At 42.6% G+C, this 22,795-nt stretch overlaps 1 protein-coding gene across 24 annotated transcripts in view; it reads left to right on the forward strand.

Moving 5' to 3' along the window:
- The window catches only part of RGS7 (regulator of G protein signaling 7), a 248,923-nt gene that overhangs the window by 127,446 nt on the left and 98,682 nt on the right, over window positions 1-22,795 (forward strand). The window contains exon 1 of one of the 24 annotated variants that reach the window (XM_077345118.1): window positions 21,739-21,819. The exons of the other annotated variants lie outside the window; for them this stretch is intronic. The gene's annotated coding sequence lies outside the window, so the exon portion shown is untranslated. Of the gene's footprint in view, window positions 1-21,738; window positions 21,820-22,795 lie in introns of those variants that run through there. 24 annotated transcript variants of the gene reach the window in all.

The following is a 22,795-nucleotide window of genomic DNA, read 5'->3' on the forward strand; positions in this document are numbered from 1 at the left end:
TACACGATCTAGGCACTATACTTTTTTTTTGATACAGCCCCAAATCCCATTTGCCTTTTTAGCCACTGAGTCACACTGCCGACTCCTGTTCAGTGTATGGTCCACTAAGACCCCTAGATTGTTTTTGTATATACTACTCCAAGACAGGTCTCCCCCATGCTATAATAATGCATTTGATGATCAAAATCCATCAAGACGTCCAAGAGAATTAATAGGTTTGCACTCCCTCTGTCCATTTAATGGTACATGTGATCTGCCTTGCCTGTTTTTGTCCCATGGCCAGGCCTGAAACCAGGGTGGAGTGGACTCAAAGAATCCTTATGCTGTTGCTATCTTACATATTGTATTTCTTGGATGCCATTAAAGTTTTTTGTATTGTATATTGTATTTCTGAGGGACTCAGTGGGGTGGTAAACCTTGAAGGTTCAACCTTAATGTCTGGAATCCCTTACGTAGTATTTCAGATTTTTAGTTGTCTGAAGCATCTTCATATCTTTCAGAATGCTTTGACCTGTTCAGATCCCTCAGCTTCTTATTCACGAGACTTGTAAGCTCCAATCATCATGCACATCTTTCTGGAAAAACAGACATCAGGGATTCCATTGTTGTTGTTAGGTGGGAAGTCGTGTCCGACCCATTGCGACCCCATGGACAATGTTCCTCCAGGCCTTCCTGTCCTCTACCATTCCTCAAAGTCCATTTAAACAACTGTTCATCCTAGTGTGTATAGTAGATATATGTTGCATAATATCCCCCAAAATGCTGTGTAATTGGTGTCTTGGAAAGATAAATTGGATTCTAGCATGCAAATCTGTGGATGTTCAAGGACATTCTCTTTAGTCTTGGACTGGTCTAATTAAAGCTCAGGGCTAAGGGTTTTGTTCTTTCCTTTGGCTAATCAAACATTTTGTCTTTAATCCATTCAATTATCTTTGGCTAGCACCCTGATTCCACAACCTTCAGCTCAAAAAACGCTCAAGTTGGCCAAAAGACACACATTTGTATCTCCTAATTTCACCCAGTGTCCTTCCTCACTAAGCCATGTGGGTCCCAGGTCCCCAGCACAGGCATTCCAAAGCTCTCTTACTACTGGGAAAGCTGGTAGGATCCAACCTGCCATCTCCCTATTGTGAGTCATTAGTGAGCTATGAGAATAAAACAAAGGAGAGGAGATTGATGTAAACTGCTTTGGACCCCCGATAGGAGAATGACAGGGTATAAGTGATATAACTAAATAATATATGGCTCCCTAATGGGAATAAATTGCATTCTTCATGCAACCACAAGCTAATTTTTGGATATTTGTGGTGACAAGGATCACCCAGCCAGGTAGTGAACCTCCACACTCCATCTACTTTCCTGCTACCTGTCTAATTTGACAGTTAGCTATAATGGAGAAGCAAAAGTGCCATTTGAAGTTTTTGCAGGGGGAAGCTGATCTTCAGTATTTTATGGAGTCTGGCATCCTTTTAACATCTGTGTTTGTCTGTTTTCAGTTTAGAAGTTCTCTCTCAAAAGCATACGTGGTCATTCTGGAATAACATGATAATGGTTTAAACAAGAAACTAAAATATCTCAGTCTTTCCAATATCTCTTAGATTTATTGTTCTATTGTTCTGCAATTATGTACTTTCTTTTATTATGTCTTATTTGTATCTTCATACACATACACATACACACAATACAAATGCTGTATCTTGCATTCTTGTGGAAGGACTAGCAGATTCCTTGAAGAAGCTTTATTGTGAACTATATAGAGAATTGTTTACCTACACAGTAAAAATATCCTTCATTTGTACCACAGTCTCTTCCCCCTACTTTTATCTCATTTATAAATACAGCACATAACAGGATAAGAGTAGACAAATGTAAAACTAGAAAATTGTCAAAAATAATCCAGACTTGGACTCTCTACATTCTCCCCTCGGTCTGGTCCTGCATCTCCAGTGGCCTGCCTGTTTCTTCTATTTGGATGACTCTAAACTTCCGTGTGATGCAGAGTGGTAAGCAGCAGAAATGCTGTCTGAAGCAATGTCCATGAGGTTGGGAGTTCGATCCCAGCAGCCGGCTCAAGGTTGACTCAGCCTTCTGTCCTTCCGAGGTCGGTAAAATGAGTACCCAGCTTGCTGCTGGGGGGGTAAACGGTAATGACTGGGGAAGGCACTGGCAAACCACCCCGTATTGAGTCTGCCATGAAAACACTAGAGGGTGTCACCCCAAGGGTCAGACATGACTCGGTGCTTGCCCAGGGGGTACCTTTCCCTTTAAACTTCAGTGTGTCCACGACTCAGCCCATTGTTTCTATCAAGCTCCTCCTTCTCAGTCACTCTTCAATTATGTCAAACTCACCTGTACCCGTTGATGCCATCAACTAAAAGTGGTCCTTGCATCTCCTGCCTTGGCTTACAGTCTTTTGCTTACTGTCCTTCAGCTTTCTTACTAGTTAGGACCTTCATCAAATCCCTGTGCTAACTTTGCATCTCTTTCCACTTAGCATTTTCTTGGATAGCTCTCCATAGCTTTCCTTCCCACTGCCCTTGACATTTGCTCATCCAGTTCCCAAACATTTCCTCCTCCTATAAACATATATCCTCTCATGCCAGGAATTTACTCACAGAAAACCCATACAGTGCCACCCTGGTCTTCTCGAGCTTTCTCTCTGTTATATTTTCCTCTTCCACTTCTCCCTACTCTCGTGTCCTCTACTGTTAAAATGTGGATCTTAAGCTTCTTAAATAGAGAGAAAAAGAGAAGGTTTTTATACCCCACTTTTCACTACTCAAAGGAGTCCCAAAGAGGCTTACAAACATCTTTCTCTTCCTCTCTCTACAACAGACACTTAGTGAAGTAGCTGGGTCTGGGAGAATTACTCTGTGAGAATATCTCTATGAGCACAGTGACTAGCCCAAGATCACCCACCTGGCTGCATCTGAAAAAGTGGGAATCAAACTTGGTCTTCCAGTTTAGAGTCTGCTGCTCTTAACCAGGCTGAGAAATGGTTCTCAAGGTGACCTAGTAAGTTTCTTGGCATGCTGTGATTTGAACCTTTGATCCCCTTGTTCCTAGTCAAACACTACAATGATACTCCCTGTAAGAGTGTATCTAGAACTCAAATTACAATTTTGGAGCTCACAGTTTCTGGTGAGAAACCTGCTGACCATGATTAAAAATGGCTTTATGCAGCTTGCATTAAATGAAAAGCCATGATTCCAATAATGCTAATGTGCAGAGATGATTTGGCTCCCCCCGCTCTATTTCAAAAGAGTAGGCCTAAATTAGCATTGACCCTTTAATAGTTCACTCTAAAGCTAGAGGCCAGCCAAGATCGCCTGTGTTTTTGGAGAAATCTAATGAAAATGCAAACTGAAATCTCATTACAAGATTTTGTTTTGGTTTTTCAGTTCTTTATTTCTTATGATGATTACTTTCCAATCCATTGGACTGAGCCATCTGGAGCATTTGCAGAAAGGAGACAGAGAATGCAGTAATGGCAGCTTGAAAAATTGTCCTCACAGACTTAAACATAACTTATTAAAGTGCCTTTTAAAAGTAATCTGCTCTGAAAAGGAGTTGTCTTAACTGTCAGTATCCATTAACTAGACAATTTAAGGATGCTCTTCCTCATTTTGCTGGTAGCTGTAAAAAAATCGAGGGCTACTACAGACTGCAAGGAGACTCGTGAAACTTGCTGAACTGTCATTTGCTGGAAGATAATCATGAATAAACTGTGTGTGATTTGCTGTTCGCTTCATTCAGAGAAATTCAGTTTGAGTCACGTTTCTTGCCCTTTTCCTGAATGAGGGCTTTTGGCGCAGTTTGTTCCCATGGAAATGGGCACACAGCATGAATAAAAATTTGTTAGCATATTTCTTCTCTTATCATTTCACAAAATGCTTTGATGTTGTTCTAATTTGTGGAAAGGCTAACTATCACCAGAGAGAAACATGCCTGTTTTCTGAGGCGCTTGAATGTTTGTAGCACATTGTTAACTGCACTAGGAGGACCAATGTTTGCTCAGAATGCTACCCATGCAAGCCTGGCATTACTCAAAAGGTACTAGATTTCTTCATGTCCTCTGCCATCTGTTAAAACCATAGGCATTCGTGTTAACAACTGGCTAGCTTTGTACTTTGAAGACTCTTAAAAACTCAGGCACTTTGTGAGACAGCCATTGATGCAGAGGAGCAATCAGTGTTTCTAGGCAAATGATATCACTCTCTCTTTTAGCCATCTGTTCCACATCTCATGATATAGGCTAGATTTCTGACAGGTCTTGTTGGCTGAGTCACCATGTTGATGCTGCTTCTCTAGTTCCTGGTTTCTTTCACTCTAATACACATCTCACATATTGTACTCGGGGCATGCGGTGCTGTAACTCAGGGGTAGTCAACCTGTGGTCTTCCAGATGTTCATGGACCACAATTTCCATGAGCCCCTGCCAGCATTTGCTGGCAGGGGCTCTTGGGAATTGTAGTCCATAAAAATCTGGAGGACCACAGGTTGACTACCCCTGATGTAACTAGTCATTTCAAAAGCCAGCAGAAAGACTCCAAAGCCATATTTATCCCCCCCCCAAACTCCAGGAACCCATACTGGCACAACTTAAAAGAGGTTATGAAATTTTATGTCTCTGTGTGTGTGTGTGTGTGTATGTATGTGTATGTGTATATATAACGTTTAAACCATTCCTGTGGAGCGGTATAAATTAAAGGCTAAGGGGTAAATGGGAGGAGGAGAGAGGGCAGGCTCTGTGGCTCCTGATTCTCCTCTCCGAGTGGCACTCAAGGGCCAAGTGGCCAATAGGGAGCCACGCAGCGTGGCTCCCCATTGGCTACTTGGCCCGTCCTCGGCTGAGTGCTCCGGCAAGTCGGCCGTCCGCAGAGTCGGCAGTCCTCAACTCTGTGCTCACACGAAGGTAAGTTCTGGCCCCCCAGGAAAGGAGCAGGGCCACCGCGTCGAAGACGTAGTGGCCCTGCTCCTTTCCCACTGCCCACCTAGGGACCTTGGCCGGGGAGGGGGTGGTGCCACAGGCCTGCACTCTGGGAAAGAAGCAGGGCCGCTGCCTCTTAGACGCGACAGCCCTGCTTCTTTCCCTCCGCCCACCTATGGCCCATACCCAGGGAGAGGCTCGCCGCCAGTCAGCAGGCCCACCGCGTCCACGTGGCGGCCCTGCTCTTTGTCTGCTGCTTACGCCGCTGCCTAGCCCCGAGAGGCTGCGGGTGCCTGTGCGCCCACCACCAACAGAACCCTTGCTGTTGCGCCACCACACGTTGCTGCGCCTGCCCGCCCACCCCACTCACCGGCCCTCTGAAGGCCCATGCCCAGGGACTTACCTGGGGAGGGCCCTGGCCATGAGCCGCCAGCCCTGCACCATCCATGCCACCACTCTTCTCCCTTACCGCTGCTGATGGTACGCCCGCCCATGTGGGCTTTTCCCCCCACCTACGCATCGCCATCCACAGCCAACGGGGCCCTCACCGCTGTGCCACCGCACGTCACTGCGCCCACCCACCCCACTCCTCTTTTTTATCATCTTGCATTGTTTTAAAATCAATTCAGGGTCTTTTGTTGTTCCATATAAATGTATTAATATGACTTTGCCAGGTTGATAAAGTCTTTTCATTAAGTTCTATTGATGATATTGTTTGGAATAAAAAGTTCAGCCGAGGAAGTACATTCATCTAGATTGTCACTATCTTTGCTGACCACAAAAGGTCCAGTTTGTTCCAGTAATTTAGGTCTTTCTTTATCTTTCGCCAGGTTTCTTTATAGTTGATTTTTAACAGTTTACTTTGGTCCTTATCTAAATATACTCCTAAATATTTGACTTTGTTCAGGTTTACTTCACAGTCTGTACTGTTTTGAATCTCTTTTCCTTTTTGTTTCTGTTCATATATTATGATTTTTGTCTTCTTCTTATTTATTTTATATCCAGAAACTATGCCAAATTAGTTCAGACAGTTTAAAAGTCTTGTCAGAGATGTTTCAGGTTTTGTCACCATCACAACTACATCATCAGCATAGTTTCTAATTTTATACTCTTGATCCTCAAACCTTAAGCTGGAAATACTTGGATCCATTCTATTTTGGTGACCTCCTAAACCAAAATAAATAACAGTTCTGAAAGAGGGCAGCCTTGTCTTGTTCCTTTAGCTATTACAATCTTTTCTTGGGAAGCCATACCATTTACCAAGACTTATGCCTCTTGAGAGAAATACATTTTTGTGTCCATCTGAAAAAATTATTTCATCTGTTGCAGAACGGACTTGAGGAAGTCCCAATAAACATTGTCAAAAGCTTTCTCTGCATCCAAAAAACAAGAGGCTGCATCCGTTGCTGAGCTTTTTACAAAATCCATCACACTCAAACCTAATCTTATATTCTCCTTCATATAACTCTTTGGGATAAATCCAGTTTGATCCTCATGTATCACATGTGGTATACACATTTTTAAACCAGCCAATCTTGTAGCAAAAATCTTGTAATCCACACTTAAAAGGGAGATTAGTGTATATGACTGTGGGAGAGTCGAATCTGTTCCCTCCTTATGTATCAATGATATATAGGTCAGGCACCAAGAATTTGGGTAGTTTGTTGCCGCATTCAAGTCATTCATTATCTGCTGTAACAGGAATGTAAGTACATAGATCAACTTCCTATAATATTCCAATGTTAGTCTGTCTTGCCCAGGTGCTTTATTTCTTCTCAATGATATGATTGCCTCATTGACCTCCTGAATCATAATTAGAGTCATAGAAACATAGAACCATAGAACCATAGAATTATAGAGTTGGAAGGGACCTCCTGGGTCATCTGGTCCCCAGCACTATGCAGGACGCTCACATCCCTATTGCTCATCCACTATAACCTGCCACCCCCTTGAGCCTTCACAGAATCAGCCTCTCTGTCAGATGGCTATCCAGCCTCTGTTTAAAAATTTCCAAAGATGGAGAACCCACCACCTCCCAAGGAAGCCTGTTCCACTGAGAAACCACTCTGTCAGGAACTTCTTCCTGATGTTTAGATGGAATTTCTTTTAAATTAATTTCATCCCATTGGTTCTGATCCGTCCCTCTGGGGCAAAAGAGAACAACTCTGCTCCATCCTCTATATGGCACCCTTTAAAATACTTGATGGTTATCAAATCCCCTCTCAGTCATCTCCTTTCTAGGCTTAGCAGACCAAGCTCCCCCATACGTCTTGGTCCCCAAACATATTGGTCCCCAAACCCCTCACCATCTTTGTTGCCCTTCTTTGGACACACTCCAGTTTGTCTACATCCCTCTTCAACTGGGGTGCCCAAAACTGAACACAGTACTCCATGTGAGGCCAAACCAGAGCAGAGTACAACGGTACCATCACCTCCTGTGAGCTGGACATGATACTCTGTTTGATACAGCCCAAAATTCCATTTGCCTTCTAAGCCACCGAGTCACACTGCTGACTCATGTTCAACGAATGGTCTACTAAGACTCCTAGATCCTTTTCGCACATGCTACTGCCAAGACAAGTATCCCCCATCTTATATCAGTGTATTTGGTTTTTCCTATCTAAATGGACTTTATATTTGTCCCTATTAAACTTCATTTTATTGAGTTTAGCCCATTTCTCAAGCCTATCAAGATCATCCTGTATTTTGATTCTGTCTTCTGTTGTATTTGCTATCCCTCCCAGTTTAGTATCATCTGCAAATTTAATAAGTATCTCCTCTAATCCCTCATACAAATCATTTATAAATATGTTGAACAACACAGGCCCCAGGACAGATCCTTGGGGTACTCCACTTGTCACTCTTTTCCAAGAAGATGCTGAACCATTAACAAGTACCCTCTGGGTATGATCTGTCAACTAGTTATTGATTCAACTGACAGAATTAGGATCCATACCGCGTTTTACCAACTTGTCAACAAGAATATCATTGGGAATCTTATCAAAAGCTTTACTGAAATTCAGATAAACTATGTCCACAGCATCCTCATGATCCAGCAAGGTAGTCACTTTCTCAAAGAAAGAGATAAGGTTGGTCTGACATGACTTGTTCTTGCGATTCTTTGATTAAAAATATATTGATGTGCTTCTGTAAATTTTGGGAGTACAATCTTTGCCATAAATTCCTGTATTGCTTATTTGTTTGTTTTTAAATATGGAGGTTCTTGGATTATTTTCTGTAAAATCCCACAAAGGTTTCTCGGATATCTTATTCAGTCCAGCATATCCCACCATTTCTTTTCATCATCATCATTGTCTTTTTTCTGATTCTTTTTTTAGCCTATACATGAACCGTCTTCCTGGTTTATCAGTTAACTCAAAGTTCTTTTGCTTTAGAAAGCTGAGCTTCTTCCTCATTTCTTCTGTTTGCAGTAGGTCTCTTTCCAAGCAAAGATCTTTTATTTTCCTTAAAAGTATCTTTGAGGGCATTTGTTGATGTTGTATTTCAAGTTTTATCAGATGTTTCAAGATGATTATCATTTTTTCTCTTGCCTTCCTTTTCAGGATGGCACTGTAGCTCATTAATTTGCCTCTCATATAAGCTTTACTTGTTTACCATGTGGTAGTCTTACTGACTTCAGGAACGTTATTGATTCGGAAGAATTCTTTAGAAGAAGAACAAGAAGAGTTGGTTCTTATATGTCGCTTTTCTCTACCCGAAGGAGGCTCAAAGTGGCTTACAGTCGCCTTCCCTTTCCTCTCCCCACAACAGACACCCTGTGAGGTGGGTGAGGCTGAGAGTGCCTGATATCACTGCTCAGTCAGAACAGCTTTATCAGTGCTGTGGTGAGCCCAAGGTCATCCAGCTGGCTGCCTGTGGGGGAGTGCAGAATCGAACCCGGTATGCCAGATTAGAAGTCCACACTCCTCACCACAACAACAAACTGGCTCTCGGTCCTCTTGACACTGTTTAAGGTCCTGTTGACATCGGTTCAACATTTCAGGAGTCTCCAATACCAGTTTATTGATTCTCCATCTTATTATTCCCACTCTTTGTTGGACCATGATTCACTCCAGAGGGGAATGATCAGCAAATGCAGAAGGCAGAATCCCTATTGATTTGCTCACAGATAGCATTCCCTTAGTAATCCGGCACTGATCAGTCCAAGAGTATAACTGATGTTGTGCAGAGTAAAAAGTATATTGCTGCTTTTCTTTATTTTGTTCTCTCCAAATATTGGTAAGTGACAGTCTCTGAAGATAATCTAAAGCAGTCTTTGGTAACTTGGATCCCTGTTTTGTTTTTTATTTACCCAAAAGATGGTCCAGGACTGCATTGAAGTCTCCTATTAGGACTGCATTACCTTCTACATATATTTCTCCTTCGAGTTGTTCAGGGCATAGATATTTATTAGTGTGCATTCCTTCCCATTCAGTGATTTTATTTTCAAAATTAAATGTCTTCTTTAAGGATCTGTAAATTGAACTTGGGCTGTCAATTTGGGGTTAATATAAGTGGCCACACCTCTTTGTTTTGATGATGCTGATGCCAAGTATAAGTTTTCCAGCTTCTTTGTCATCAAAAGATGTACTTGGCTTGTCTTAATTTGGGTTTCTTGAAGGAAAATAATATCTGCTATCATTTTCATTCATTGCATGAAGGTTTTCGATCTGTTCCCTGGGGCATTTAATCCATTCATGTTTAAGGAAATTATTTTCAGTTACTTCATTTTACGTCTTGTCTTATCTTTTTGGCTTATCTTTTTCCAGTTTGGTGATGAGGATTTTAGGTTCTTCAACAGTCTTTATAGTCAGTCTGCCAGATGGCAGTACCACTTTCAGTGCAAACGGATCTTCCAGAATTAACTAATTTCTTTCTGCATCAGGATCTGGCGCAGGAAATGGAACTCTCCTCTTTTCCATAACAAGTCTGATGGTAGATCTTGAAAGACGTTCACCTCCTGATGGTGAAAGATGGCATCTCAAATCTTTTTGTTATGAAATCTTATTAAGATATCTCTGGGTTGCTTAGATCTTGCTGCCACTTCAGAATTGATTCTATAGATTTTTTCAATTCCTCTCCATCTTCTTTCAAAATCTTTTTGATTGATTTCTTGAACTCTTGTTTCGGATCTTTCTTTCCAAAGCTTTCCAGAATTCCATGAAATCTTAGGTTGTGGTCTCTAATAGCTCCACCTTCTCTTGGATTAATTCCAGTATTTTATCTGTATCTTCTTGCTTTTGTTTAACCTCTTCAACTATTGTTGCTGTTTCTTCTAGTTGTTTTTATATTTCATCCATCTGTTTGGCATTTTCCACCATGCTTAGTTATTGAGATAATCAAAATATCAAATCATAGACATCAATCACAGCAAATCCTCATTCATTAATGTTACAAAATATGATAATGCTGTAAAAATGTATAATCAAAATATCAATTCATGGACATCAATCACAACAAATCCTGATTCATCAAATTCATTAGCCAATACATTCAAACTTTAAACAAATTGATCTTCTCAGGCTAATTAAACACATTTAATCACCCCTACCAAAATCATCTTGTCTATACAATTAACTCTGAGATTTCACTAATACAGTTAATTCACTAATAGGCTTAATTATTTATTAACTAATATCTAGTTTCAAAACTATTTTGTCTTTTAATACTTTTTAAACTCCTCAGACTATAAATATCACCATTAATTATAAGATCATAATATTATTTTACAGTCAGTGCACTACTTGTTTTATCTTGTGGTATGTGAGAACCCACAATTGCCTTCTGTTAAAATGCAACCTGTCCTCCTACCACTGTAGTCCTGCATTGCTTTTAATTGCTTCCAATGGGACTCTTATTATTATTGGTCAACTGCGTCTTCTCTTCCTGGCACCCGTCTGATGCCTTAAGTGCCTAATTGTCCAGTTTGTATTCCACTACAAGTATTTACCATTAAACAAAAAAGAAATAAGTGAAGGGGAAGCGGTAATGGTTTGGATTTTAGGTACTTCCATCCTCCAAACTCACCTCTATCTCCAAAGGGCTCTATGGTGCTTCCAGGTTATTATGAGCAATTCTGTCTGTGGGAGCCTTCCTGTCTCTCCATGGTAGCTCTCTATGACCATCCTTAATCTTAAAGGAAAGAGAAAGTCTTGTCCCACACCACGATTTTTTGAAATCTCCACTGTCGATCTCTGGAGCAGTAAACAATTCTTTCAATTGAATCTTTGAATTCACCTATTAATTTACCGATCAGCCGTCTGCAACTGGCTCTGCATGAATTCAAAGCTCTTTACTGGGCTGATCTTCTTAGGAGGGCAGAAAAAGAGGAAAAGAAAGGGGGGTGTAGCTTTACAAGTCAAATGATATCTCCAAGTCACTTATCCCTCCAGTAGTTCTTTTAAGTGGAGGTTTTTTTTTGGCTATTCACTGGGGCTGAATAATCTTCAAAGGAGCACCAAGCAAAAGAAAAAGAGAAATGTATGTGTGGGTAGGCATTGATTTGGCCAAGTGCCAGGGGACCGTAAAGATTCGTGGCTTTGTGCCACCACTGCAGATTGGTATTTTTGGCCTCCAGTGTCCCCAGGGTGACTGTCAGAGTAGGTGTGAGGGGGGATTCTAGTGCAAATCTCCCAGTCCTGCCATTTGATAGTGTAGAATGGCCCATACCCAGCCTCAGAGGAAGCAAAATCTATCCTGCCATCTTGTCCTGCCTCTCCTCGAGGTTATAAACCTTTAAGTGTCATGCTGCAAATATTCCAAGTTCTCTTTGCATAGATTAAATAGCTCCTGCCAAGGAGGTATTTACAAACAATAACAAAATCCTTCTGGCTGTCCTTGTTTCCTAGTTCCATTCTGCCCCCTTGTCCCCCTTCATCACTGGCATCATTCAGTAGCTGAGGATGCTTTACTGTGCTAGGCTGCAGGCTGGAGGCCAGTGGGAAGCTTCAGTGGGACTTCTCCAGCTGGCCTCCTGCCCTCACTACAGTATCTGAACATGAGAGCAAAAGCTACACAACAAAGCCATCAGTATTATATGACCTACTAGTAATCAAGCCCGCTGTAATCCAAATACAGCAGGCGCTAGGCAAGGGAGCCCCTGGCAGCCGCGCTGCGCGCGACTGCCAGGGGCTCCCTTTTCACCAGGGCGGGAATCAGGAAGGCCAAGGTAAAGGTATCCCCTGTGCAAGCACCGGGTCATGTCTGACCCTTGGGGTGATGCCCCCTCACCGCGTCAGGCCGCTGGCCAGGGAGCCCCCGGCAGCCGCGCTGCGCGCGACTGCCGGGGGCTCCCTTGCCGCTTCGCGCCTCCTGACGCGGTGCGGCTCACAGTTGCTCCCTTTTTGCCAGGGCGGGAATCGGCGAGGCCAATCGGCAGGTGCAAAGCGCCTGCCGATTGGTCCCGCTGATGGTCTGTCCAGAGGAAGGGGCCAATCAGCACCCTTCCTCATCCTGGACAGAGCCTGCCCTAACTCCTCCCCCTAAGCTCTTACGGCTTTATTTAGTCTGCGGTGCCTGCGGCGCTGCGGGCTGTGTTAAGATAATGCTTGTTTTCTGCTCCCATGCAAGTTGCATCCAGAGCCCTTTTGTGCCCCATCCCGGTTATGTTATTGAGGGAACCATTTGTTTGAAGTGACTCCCACATCAGCTGCGCTAGTTTTACCCCTTCCTATGCCAAAAGGCCACCAGAATGTATTCTGTTCATGGCGGTAGTAGAACAGAATAAGTGAGCTATTTCAGAGGTATGCTTAGCACCTTCCCTTTGACAAAGCATGTTCCTTCAGCAGCCAATCGTATGACCTTTCACAGGGTTGCTGTCCTTCAGGTACCTTGGTCCTACAGCCCTTAAGGCTTTTAATACCAACTACCAATTGGAATTAGAGCCTCTTGTGGTGCAGGGTGGTAAGGCAGCAGAAATGCTGTCTGAAGCTGTCTGCCCATGAGGCTGGGAGTTCAATCCCAGCAGCCGGCTCAAGGTTGACTCAGCCTTCCATCCTTCCGAGGTCGGTAAAATGAGTACCCAGCTTGCTGGGGGGTAAACGGTAATGACTGGGGAAGGCACTGGCACCCCGTATTGAGTATGCCATGAAAAACGCTAGAGGGCGTCACCTCAAAGGTCAGACATGACCCGGTGCTTGCACAGGGTATGCCTTTACCTTTACATTTACCTTACCAATTGGAAACAAGGAGGAAGCTTGTACCATTGCCAGCTTGAGTTATTTATCCTCATCACAGGGGTCTAGTTAGAACCCTAGCTGCAGCCTTCTGAACCTCCTGAAGTTTCTAGAGACTCATAAAAAGCAGCTGATGCAGAGTGTGTGATGGGATGGAAAGAATTCAGACGCATACATACCAAATAACATTATGATGAGGTATTCTAGTCAGTTCAATAGAGCACTGTTAGAAATGAACCTCCTAGTGGCAGTTAGCTGCAGAAGAAATCAACCTTGCCTTTTTTTTTTTTTTTTTTTGCATTTGGGACACTGCAGAAAAGAATGTTATTAATGCAGCCAAAGTAATTTTCAGGTTCCTGTAATTTCAAATGATTATGTTTAGTAAAACTGAGGCTAAAAAGAATAGCTGCTCCACTCCTGTGCTTTTGACTCTGCCATGGCAACAGGATTGTTTAAACAATATGATCCATCTTGGTAGAACAATGCTAGGTGCAACTGAAGAGAACAAAATGTCTCTGAAGAACAGTTTTCTTTTTGGCCTTTGCATTTTATCATTGACCTCAACAACTAGCATGTGTGTGGAATAAATTTCTATACAAATTCAGGAAGTGAATGCAAACAAAGAAGATGAAGAGTCGGTTCTTATATGCTGCTTTTCTCTACCAAAAGGAGTCTCAAAGCGGCTTACAGTCACCTTCCCTTTCCTCTCCCCACAACAGACACCATGTGAGGTAGGTGGGGCTGAGAGAGCCCTGATATTACAGCTCAGTCAGAACAGCTTTATCAGTGCTGTGGCAAGCCCAAGGTCACCCAGCTGGTTGCATATAGGGTAATGGAAATGAACCTGGCTGGCCAGATTAGAAGTCCGCACTCCCAACCACTACACCAAGCTGGCTCTTAAAAGCAATTTAATGACCTGCATTTAGAAATCAAAAATCAAGGGGCTTTCCACACAAGGACCAATTTTGCTGAATGTTTTCAGTATGTAGAAATGCTATATTTAATAGTGAAATTTTGTCATTCCGCATACCTTTAATTCTAGTGGAATATTGAAGTCCCAGAAGCGGTCTATTCATTCCCCACACGTTTCCGTCTGGCTGGAATCGCAACAAAGGAAGTTATATTTTTCCACGCTTTTACCCGCCCCTGGCCATCAATGCAACAGAACAGCCAATGAACTGTTTTCATGCTCCCGAAAAGCCACTTTCCCTTTAAAAACTGTTTTATAAAAACCCAAACACACCAGTCACAACGAATATTTGTTCATTCATTGTCTCAGAAAGACCTTTTTTGCTGGTGTAGGAGCTGGCGCTTAATCGTTTGCACACTCTTCAAGTAAAAAAAAAATCCCCCTCCCCCATGGGCGCAATTTGTGACCGAAATTACGGGCAGTGTTGAACAGGGGGCTGTATTGTGCTTGGGAACTTTAAAGACACTTGCAGTAGGGTGCTTTGTTTTACTGTTAAGCACTTCTGTGGAGGGACTTTAGCCAGAGAAACCTCGCTCATTCGTTACTTTCGCCGGTCTAAGGAAAAAAAATGGCCACTACTGCCATTAGATAGGGATCAATATAAACAAAAACCAGTCTCAATAAACAAAGAAACCAATAGATGGAGAAAAGCCATCAGACATTGTATTCCAGTAATATGATCAGATGTGTTTGGGCAAAAAATTAGTTACGTACTAGTTCTACTGTGTATTATCGCAGAAATAAGCAAGTGATAGTTATAAGTAGTTTCCAGACTGAAAAAACATGGCATTGTGCAAATATTTATTGTAATAAAGCTGGCAATTTGTACACATTTAAAACATTCCAATCAGGTTTTTCAAGACTACAAGCTTTTCTGTGCCTTGCTAAAAGCATTTTAGCCTGTAAAGGTTATAAGAACTGCTTGTCACAGGTCTGAGTCTTTATTTTTAGCACCTTGCACCTCAATTTAGATGTTTAGAGGGAGAATTGTGACATGAGACAAGTTTGTGCAGCAATGACGTCAATGGCCCTGGAACACTCATACAAGATTGATTTGGGCTCCAAAAGAAGACAGTAGGAAACATCCCCTCCCCCCTATTTTTAGTATACCAGTTCACTGTTTTCAGCAGAACTATGAACATTGGTTAGTTTTGAGATTTGTGTAAAGAGTAGCAGTGCAATCCTATAAAGGGTGCTTACAGAAGGTCCTCGGAATCTTGGGAGAGTTGCAGAGAGCTCAGAGAGTTACAGCTCAGCTCAGAGCAAGAAGTTTCCAGTAGGGCAGATTCCCTACTCCGTATTGCCAGGCATGAAAACTGAGGAAGGAGGGTATTTTCCAGGGAGAGTGGTAGATAAGATAAGAACATAAGAATATAAGGAGCATCTTGCTGGATCAAACCAGTAGTCCATCTAGTCCAGCATCCTGTCTCACACAGTGGCCAACCAGTTCCTCTGGAGAGCCAACAACGTGGTATCAAATCCAAGATCTTCCCCTGATGTTATCTTCTGGTATTGGAATACAGCGGCTACTGCCTCTGAAGATGGAAGAAGAAGAGGAGGAAGAAGAAGAGTTGGTTCTGATATGCCGCTTTTCCCTACCCGAAGGAGGCTCAAAGCGGCTTACAGTCGCCTTCCCATTCCTCTCCCCACAACAGACTCCCTGTGGAGGTTCCCTCAGTCCCCATGGCTATTACCCACTGATGGACATATCCTGTCTCATCTCCTTTTAAAGCTCTCTGTTCTTGTGGCCATCACTACATCTTTCCGGCAGAAAATTCTACAGTTTAAGTGCATAACCGCCCCTGGTCACCATATCTCAAAACGGACATCATGGAGCTGGGAAAAGTACCGAAGAAGGCAACCAAGATGATTAGAGGGTGAGAGCATCTTCCCTATGAAGAAAGTCTCAAGTGTCTGAACTCTTTAGAAAAAATATGACAAATGAGGGGGATGTGATAAAACTTTATAAAATTATGCATGAGGATGGAGTGAATTAGCAAAACTACATTTTCTCCCTCTTCCAAAATACTAAATCTGGAGGGCTTCCAATGAAGCTGATGGGCAGTAGATTCTGGATGGACAAAAGGAAAAGTCAGCAAAAGTCTGCAAAAAAAGACATTTGCTTTTATTTTTCTGCATGTGGTAATGGTTTTGCCACAGAAATCCCATTGGAGTATTTTTGATTATGCATGGCACTCACCCCTCATGGCATTTTCTGCATTGTTTCCTTGTAGTATTGTAAGCCTGCATTGCTATGATTTTTTTCCCTGTAAGCTGGTTTGAGGGACACTTTTTATGGCATGCATACATTTTACTGTGTTTTCTGACTTCTCCCCTGAGATGTCTTACTGCAATGGTTAAATGGAAAGCCCATGAACTGCAATTCCCATGAGGTTCTGTCACCAGCAAGTGTCAGTCAGGCGACATTGCTGCTGACCACAGCCTACCAATGAGCTCCTAGTGCAATGGATGAAGTACTCTCCCATTTGAGGAAGACTCTCAAATGCATACGCATTTGCTTCGCTCTACTATGGTATGCAAAAAAACCCACACGTTTTTAAAAGGGCCTATTTTAAAAGGGTAATTTAACAGTGCCAGTGATCTGACTTTGATGAAAAACTGTGAGTGCATAACCACCCCATGTTTAAAAGCACCATGCTTTGCACCACACCCTGCAGTACGACACTGCTTACCACCTTCCATTGTGAAATACTCACACTTCCATTGTAAGTATTGTGAAAATACTCACTCTCTGTTTCCTGTTAATTTACCAGCTTTTAATCTACAAGAGAATTTATCCTCTTATCCCATGATTGCTGAGTTTATTTAGGAGCCTTGGGTGAACAACTTGGGTGAAGTATGGACCTTAATGACAAGGGTCTGATTCAGTGTAAGGGAACTTCATTGTTCAACATGGCATTTATTACCATAAGAGTTGTTATTGCTATTATTTTAGGGTCAAATATCCATGGTTAAATCCTCCCAACACCTTTTGCCCCTCATGCAACCATGATCTAACTTGGGCCCTCATGTAGCTTCCATTAGCATTTTTTAAATATTGGGATATTTGTGTTATTTTACAAAACTTTCATGAAGGATGATCAGATTTGAGATGATTAACCACAGTACCTGGATGTATCCATGTTCAAAGTGCCCCTGAATGCCAAATGCTTGCTGGGAGATCTGCTGCTTTCATGGCCTGTTTGTATATTTTCTGCAGGTCTCTGGCTGGCTGTTGTTGAAAACAGCATGTTGAACTAGATGGATCTTTGTGCTAAGCCAGCACGTTACTGCTTACCTAATGTGCCAAAGAGATGTAGAACCTCATTCTTTGATACTGAAAATGTAGGCTGAAATGGAGATTAGAATGATTGATGTCATCTTTACACAGTGGAGGGTTTCATGTCTACTACAGAGGGTATAAGAACATGAGAAGTACCTTGCTGGTTCAGACCAACAGTACAGTTAGTCCAGCACTCCATCCTAGGTTTGCCAGGTCCCTGTTGGCAACTGGTGAGGGAGGGGGGACGGGATTTACTAACAGCACGAGGAAGGCCCATGTCACCAGTTTTTAATCCACAAAAGGATTTATTCTCTTATCCCAGGAAGTTACATCATTATGCTGTGTTGTTGCTGTGACATTCTGGGATTTGGGCAAAAACTCTAGGGTAGAAGCCATTTTTACCATTGAGTTTTTCCCCAATACCAGAGCATCACTGAGACATCATTGACTAGGTTTGGGGGAATGAGGGCCAGCAAAGTTTTATAATTACCTATCTGGATCTGGGATGTGTTGGGAAGAAGCAGAGCAATGCAAATGGACCTGCATTCAAGTTGGGCGTCTGGCAGGATCCATACCAAGAAAGCTGGTCACCAGAGAGGCAATGTGGGGGGCAAGCGAAGGGTTCTTGTACCCTTTTTCCAGCCATGTACATGGCAAGAAGGCATATAGGCTGGATTGGTTTAAGACAAAAGGTGTGGTTGCAGTGATGCGATTAACAAAAGCAGACACTTGAGGGGGAAATGGGAAGTTTCTGGATGATTCTGGAAACTGGCTGATATCTAATGTCTGGCTGATGAGAGTAACCCAACTCTTGGCAGGCTGGTATAATAATGGATCAGGAAAGGAGTATTAGGGTAAACAAAGGATTTAGCTTCAGAATAAGACTTCAACAAAGAAGTCTTGTCACCCACTGTTTAGCAATACAATGGTTAAATGGGGGAGAATGTCAGGAAGGGCAGATGTCTTTGCCTTGATGAAAATGCATATATGACATCCAGTCTTCATCTGGCAAGGCAATGAAAGTCCATTGGTCCAAACATTGCTCTCAGAGTGTTTTATGCGGGTGGTCTGGCTTGCTCTAGCCTAGACTAGTGTGGGTACCGATGGCAGTTTGATGCAGGGGCATATTGATGGTTTTTATGTACTCCACTTTTCACTTCCAGATGGAGTCTCAAAGTGGTTTACAATCGCCTTCCCTTTCCTCTCCCCATACCTACCCTGTAAGGTAAGTGAGGCTGAGAGAGTCCTGATACAACTGCTCAGTGAAAGCAGCCCTATCAGGGCTGTGATGAACCCAAGGTCACTCTGCTGGTTGCATGTGGAGAAATGAGGAATCAAACCTGGCTCACCGGATTAGAAGCTGCTGCTTTTAACCACTATACCACACAAGTGTACTACAATATACCCTACACTATGCCAGTTCTAGAGCCTCTTGTGGCGCAGGGTGGTAAGGCAGCAGAAATGCTGTCTGAAGCTGTCTGCCCATGAGGCTGGGAGTTCGAACCCAGCAGCCGGCTCAAGGTTGACTCAGCCTTCCATCCTCCTGAGGTCAGTAAAATGAGTACCCAGCTTGCTGGGGGGTAAACGGTAATGACTGGGGAAGGCACTGGCAAACCACCCCATATTGAGTCTGCCATGAAAACGCTGGAGGGCGTCACCCCAAGGGTCAGACATGACTCAGTGCTTGCACAGGGGATACCTTTACCTTTACCTTATGCCAGTTCTATGATGAGAGCTCTTGTCCATGGTAATACTTCCTACCTCCTCTGAGGGGGTCTGGCAATTCTACCTGATCCTAATTGCTTCAAATCATCTCCAGATGCTTTAATCCCCACCCCCACCACCCCCAGTAACACATCAGTATGCTGCATTTGGAGGTTATTCCTAAAGTTCACCTAAGTTTGATTAGTTTGTCTACCCAAATTAAAGTTGTTTCTGAAGAAGCAATGCACCTGCGGCCATAGCACCATAAACAGATGTAATTCCCCTCAAACCATCTTATTCCTTTCCCCTGCCATGCTCTGATAGTAACTTTGTTGTAGACAAGAAGGGAAGGCAGAAAGAGTTCCTTCCCTTCTTTTCTGTGACTGGCAAATTCAATTTAGGAAAAGAGGGAGGAACTTCAGTGGGAAAGAAATCAGACTGGGCATACCCCAAGTCAAAGGACACTCCATTCCCTAGGCCTCACTGAGGCCTGCAAGCAAGCATCCTCTGGAATGGGTTTACAGTGGCATAAAAGGGACATGTGGCTCAAATTTTCCAGGGCTGTTTTCCCAATTTAAATGGTTATCCTTATTTGTCTGTCTCTTCCCATCTCCAGAAGAGAAAGTGGTTAGGTAGAAGAAATTTATATCAGCAAAAAAAAAAAAAAAAAAAAATACAGGGGAAAGATGTAGACCCCCCCCATGCCACAGCCCTATTTTAAGCTCCTGCTAAGAGATATATATGAGCCTCTTGTGGCGCAGAGTGGTAAGGCAGCGATATGCTGTCTGGAGCTGTCTGCCCATGAGGTTGGGAGTTCAATCCCAGCAGCCGGCTCAAGGTTGACTCAGCCTTCCATCCTTCCGAGGTCGGTAAAATGAGTACCCAGCTTGCTGGGGGGTAAACGGTAATGACTGGGGAAGGCACTGGCAAACCACCCCGTATTGAGTCTGCCATGAAAACGCTAGAGGGCGTCACCCCAAGGGTCAGACATGACTCGGTGCTTGCACAGGGGATACCTTTACCTTTAAGAGATATCATCTATTAAATGTGCAATGTAAGCCATGCCTTGTTCACGGAGTTCTACTCATATGTTATGAAAGGTTCTTATAAAACAAAAAATATATCACATTGAAAGGCATAAAAATATGGTTCACATTTTCTAGGGATGTTTTCTCATTTTAAATGGCTCAAGGAGTTTGCAATTAATTTTCAGTTATACCCACCTTTCATAAAACCCCTGCACAATGTCAGCTGTAAATCTAAACTTTCCTATTTAAGTTTTCATTTATTAATATGTGTTTGTTGTATCTCAATCAAGCTTCTGGAAATAGCTGTTCTTATTTGACATCTATGTGTCTGACAGTTCGCAGAGACTGTAAAATAGACAGAGACATTGGCTGGCCAAGAGTTAGTCCCAATTCAAGCCTATAAAAATATTTACATGCTCCTTCTCACATTCCTGGAGTCAACTGAATGTCTGTGTCATCCCTTACTTAATATCCTTTGCTGGAAGAACATCTTTTGTATGTTTAGATGTAAACTAATCTGTGTTTACAGCACCAGGTTTACTCAGGAAGAAGCAAGGATGAGAGACCGCATTCTGGGTTCCTGGTCACCCTGAGGGTGCACAAGTCCCAGAAAGTCATATGATCTGGGTAGCTGGCATGCACATGTATGCACAGAAATAGCCTCACTGTAACATTCTGAACATAAGATATTTAAGGTATTTAGAAGGGTGTAAATCTCCATTCGAATGGTGCTGTCAGTCATGACAAAACAGCCTTAAGCGCTTCACTGAGTAACTTTCACTGAGTTCAATATGACTAAGCATATTTGTTTATTGAGCAAGGATTGTTTTAGCTTTATAACTTTTTCAGTGTTTTAGAAAAAATCATTATAATTATCCAAACCCAACAATTACATTTCCATCCAACCTCTCAGCCTTGTCCACTGGCATCCCCTTCTTCCTTGTATCCCCAGTCTGCATAAAGAAAGGCAGAGCATGTGTTGGGAATTAATAAGAACTCAGCACCCAGCACTCCAAATACCTGTTGCAAACTGACACATGTTATATAAATATTATATTGAATGCTGTATTCTAAAAGAGAATTGGATCAAAATAATGACCCAGTGATGCATCCATCCATTGTTTGTGGCACAATGTGCAAAGCAAACCAGTTCAGCAACGAATAGTAATATCTTTGCTGAATTATTGTGTGGATTCAGTATTTTATACATATTTTCAAATCAATTTACAGCAATTTATAACTTTCAATAAAAAGCTCTGGGGTGTGTGGGGGGGGGTGAGTATTTTAGAATTGAGTTTGCTATTGGTACCCCAACTACTGTTCAGGATGGGAGGATTCATCATCCATAATTTGTATTTATCCGGAGGAATTTGGAGCCCACCTTTATCCCCTCCTTTTGTAAAGTGCTGGAAAGAATATGTGGCAGATATAAAAAGGTGCCATTCTATTGTAATCAAACGGCGAATTCAAATTGAAGAGGTTTAAATAGTCACAGAGCTTGGAAAGAAAAGGACTATCAACTGAGATGAAACTGAGATCTCATTTTGCCTAGAGGACAAAGTGTGCAAGGACTTTGCCCTCTGCTGAGGCATTTGCTGTGCTCTTATACAAAACTCTTCAGCTACATCTCTAAATATAGAAAAGCTTCAGCTGATTCTGTTCACAAAAGCCGGGGGTGGGGAAGAATCATCACACTCTGTCTTCTGCCCTGTGACTGTTATGCGCTTCAGGTAGGCCAGAAATAAGCTAGACACAGCTAACGTTTCAGAAGGATTGCATGAGCTCCAGAGAACTTTCGTTAAATTCAGAACTGACACTGGATTAACAGTCAGATCTGATCCTGTAGCTGGGTGGAAGACATGTAGCTGTGTGGAAGACACCATACAATGCAACATGGTGTGGGTTTCAGTAGGCTGAAACCTTGGCTGATTCTGAACTTGCTTTGTTTATTCCATTGTGGATCCTGCTGAATTCAGATTGATTTGAACTCAGATCTTCCTCTATCCCCCCCCCCCATTGAAACAGAAAGGGTTTTACACTCTGTTGGGGGAGCTCAGAATGGGAGGGGGGGAGCCAAGCATAGCAAGAGCCTATTTCTTTCTTTTCTTGAATGTGGGGGGAGGGGGGAGAAGATAGGAGACAGCAGAAGAGGGGGGGAACCAAGAGGCAAATCTCTGCTGAGAGAAATTTGGGCTTCTGGGGCGCAGTCACTTTAAGTCAAGCCCTGCAACCGGGAACCAGAAAGACTTTGAACTGACACCCTGGTTTTTGAAATATTTAGTTTTATTTCCACTCCAGGATATTGTGGAAAGGTAGGGCCACCACGAGTCAATCATGCTTGTTGCAGAGGGAAAATTTAAAGCGTCCAAAATCAAAATGCAAATCAAAATCATTGTAGACGGGAGGGATTCATTCAAATTGGGATTGGATAAAAAGCCCCATGCAGACTACACCCTGGAGTGTTTGCAGTACAAATCAGATGAACTTTCAAGAGCTTTGCAGCAATAGACATTATTAAGCATATTACTGGGAAACATTTGGAGGAGGTTGTGGTTATTATAAAAAATAGAAATAGGATGAAGGAAATGAGCATTTAATAGTATAAATGCAGATGTAATGAAGATTTAATTGGAAGCACAATGAAGTACAAGAACAATAGGCAGGCACCAGGAGACATTACTTTCAATCATTTCACTACATTTATTT

This window comes from Paroedura picta, chromosome 1 (genome assembly GCF_049243985.1).
Source record: "Paroedura picta isolate Pp20150507F chromosome 1, Ppicta_v3.0, whole genome shotgun sequence".
Classification (NCBI taxonomy): domain Eukaryota; kingdom Metazoa; phylum Chordata; class Lepidosauria; order Squamata; family Gekkonidae; genus Paroedura; species Paroedura picta.